Below are 2154 nucleotides of genomic sequence, written 5' to 3'. Positions count from 1 at the left end.
GAGGTTGGTGAGTCCCAGTGGAGGTGAGTGAGTCCCAGTGGAGGTGAGTGAGTCCCAGTGGAGGTTGGTGAGTCCCAGTGGAGGTGAGTGAGTCCCAGTGGAGGTGAGTGAGTCCCAGTGGATGTTAGTGAGTCCCAGTGGAGGTTGGTGAGTCCCAGTGGAGGTTAGTGAGTCCCAGTGGATGTTAGTGAGTCCCAGTGGAGGTTAGTGAGTCCCAGTGGATGTTAGTGAGTCCCAGTGGAGGTTAGTGAGTCCCAGTGGAGGTGAGTCAGTCCCAGTGGAGGTTGGTGAGTCCCAGTGGAGGTGAGTGAGTCCCAGTGGAGGTGAGTGAGTCCCAGTGGAGGTGAGTGAGTCCCAGTGGATGTTAGTGAGTCCCAGTGGAGGTTGGTGAGTCCCAGTGGAGGTTAGTGAGTCCCAGTGGATGTTAGTGAGTCCCAGTGGAGGTTAGTGAGTCCCAGTGGATGTTAGTGAGTCCCAGTGGAGGTTAGTGAGTCCCAGTGGAGGTGAGTCAGTCCCAGTGGAGGTTAGTCCCAATGGAGGTTTACCTGCAGTGTCACAGTGTGACCCAGTGTTTTGATTGGCTGTGGTGTTTCTGTGCGGAACAGGGTGGAGCTCCACACTGACTCCACCCTTCAGGTCCAAGCTGATTGGAGGTTCCACACTCTGACACGCCCACTGCTACTGCACACCTACAGACAGGTAACACACACCCACAGACAGGTAACACACACACCCACAGACAGGTAACACACACCCACAGACAGGTAAGATCAGACAGAATATATGAATATATATGATGACGTGTTGTAGAGTTAAAACGGATAAACTGCATTCTCTCTATCTCTTTATCTCTCTCTCTCTCTCTCTCTCTCTGTATGTTCACAGGCTCTCTCGCCCTCAGTCCTGTCTGTCTCTGAGCTTTTGGACTGCAGGTAAACTGATTGATCTCTGATTGACTCCCAGAACTCATATCAATATTTCAGTTTGTCATAAAGTCGTCGTTTGCAGAGTCTGATATCAACTGCTTAGTTAAATCAAACATAAACAAACTGATGATGAACACAATCTGACGCCATATTGTTAACGAGTCAGTGGGTTTAATGCAGTTTAGATCTGTTTTTATCTGTTAAACACTGATGTGTCGTATAATAGAAGTATAATCTCTTGTTGTGTGATTGTCTTATTTTGCTTATTATTGTTTTTCTTTTTGCGTACATTTTTGGATTGTTATAACTCATTTTTACAGACAGACATGATTCAAATATTACTTTTCTTTTTGATATCTGGTACAGGTTTGGTTAGTGAGATATTAATATTTTACTGTAATTTGAATGGCCTGCCAATGGTAGTTGTATACACGCATCAGAATCTCAAATACTATACATGTTAAGTCCTAACACCTGCTACACGGGGACACCATGGAGATGTGCTAGACATGTTAAAGTATGTTTTCAATGTGTGAGCTTTGTATAAATTACATGCAACATTTCATACAATTCTACTGACAATAGCTCCACAATAGTATTCAGTTACAGAGGACAGGATATGTACAGGACAGAGGTCAGTGCTTTAGATACAGGAGAAAGAGGTCAGTGCTTAAGATACAAGAGAAAGAGGTCAGTGGTGTAGATACAGGTCAGAGGTCTGTACTGTGTATTTGATTGAAAAAAAACTAACAACAATAATATTATTGACATATAGCTCAGTGCTTTAGATACAGGGCAGAGGTCTATTTGATTAATATAATAGTAACAACAATAATATTATTGGCATTTCATTGATGTTTGAGTCACTGAGGGTTTGTTGTGATGTGACTCTTTTGATTGGTTGTTGGTTCAGGTAGATTATTCACCTGTCTGATGCTCACCTGTCTGACTGTGATGGCCCAAGCCACACAGGGTAACAGCCAGCAATGAGGTCTGTCCTGGTGGAAGAAAGGCGTGGCCAAGGGTGGAGGATGGTTATATCCTGTGGCCTACCAATCAAGCCGTACCATGTGCTGCCATGTTGGAGGGGGATTTTGGGTTTAGTTTGCTTTACTTGTAGTAGTTGTAGTTGGCATCCATTTTGTTTTCACCTTGTGGGTAAATTGGTTTGGCCAAGCCACTATATATGTTCCCTTGTGTCTCATTCAGGCAGGTCAGTTTGTTTAGT

General features: G+C 44.3%; 1 protein-coding gene across 36 annotated transcripts in view; it reads left to right on the top strand.

Annotated features, from left to right (window-relative positions):
• The window catches only part of LOC127359810 (CST complex subunit CTC1-like), a 3889-nt gene extending 3379 nt beyond the window's left edge, over positions 1 to 510 (top strand). For 9 of the 36 annotated variants that reach the window (XM_051393998.1, XM_051393993.1, XM_051393994.1 and 6 more), the window contains exons 5-6: positions 1 to 143; positions 304 to 383. The exon at positions 1 to 143 is cut by the window's left edge. The gene's annotated coding sequence lies outside the window, so the exon portion shown is untranslated. Of the gene's footprint in view, positions 463 to 483 lie in introns of those variants that run through there. The other 27 variants (XR_007882913.1, XM_051393980.1, XM_051393988.1 and 24 more) reach the window with 27 other exon arrangements.
• The last annotated feature ends 1644 nt before the right edge of the window (positions 511 to 2154 follow it).

Source organism: Dicentrarchus labrax, unplaced genomic scaffold, assembly GCF_905237075.1.
Source record: "Dicentrarchus labrax unplaced genomic scaffold, dlabrax2021, whole genome shotgun sequence".
Taxonomy (NCBI): domain Eukaryota; kingdom Metazoa; phylum Chordata; class Actinopteri; family Moronidae; genus Dicentrarchus; species Dicentrarchus labrax.
This window is presented reverse-complemented; position numbering and strand designations above follow the sequence as displayed.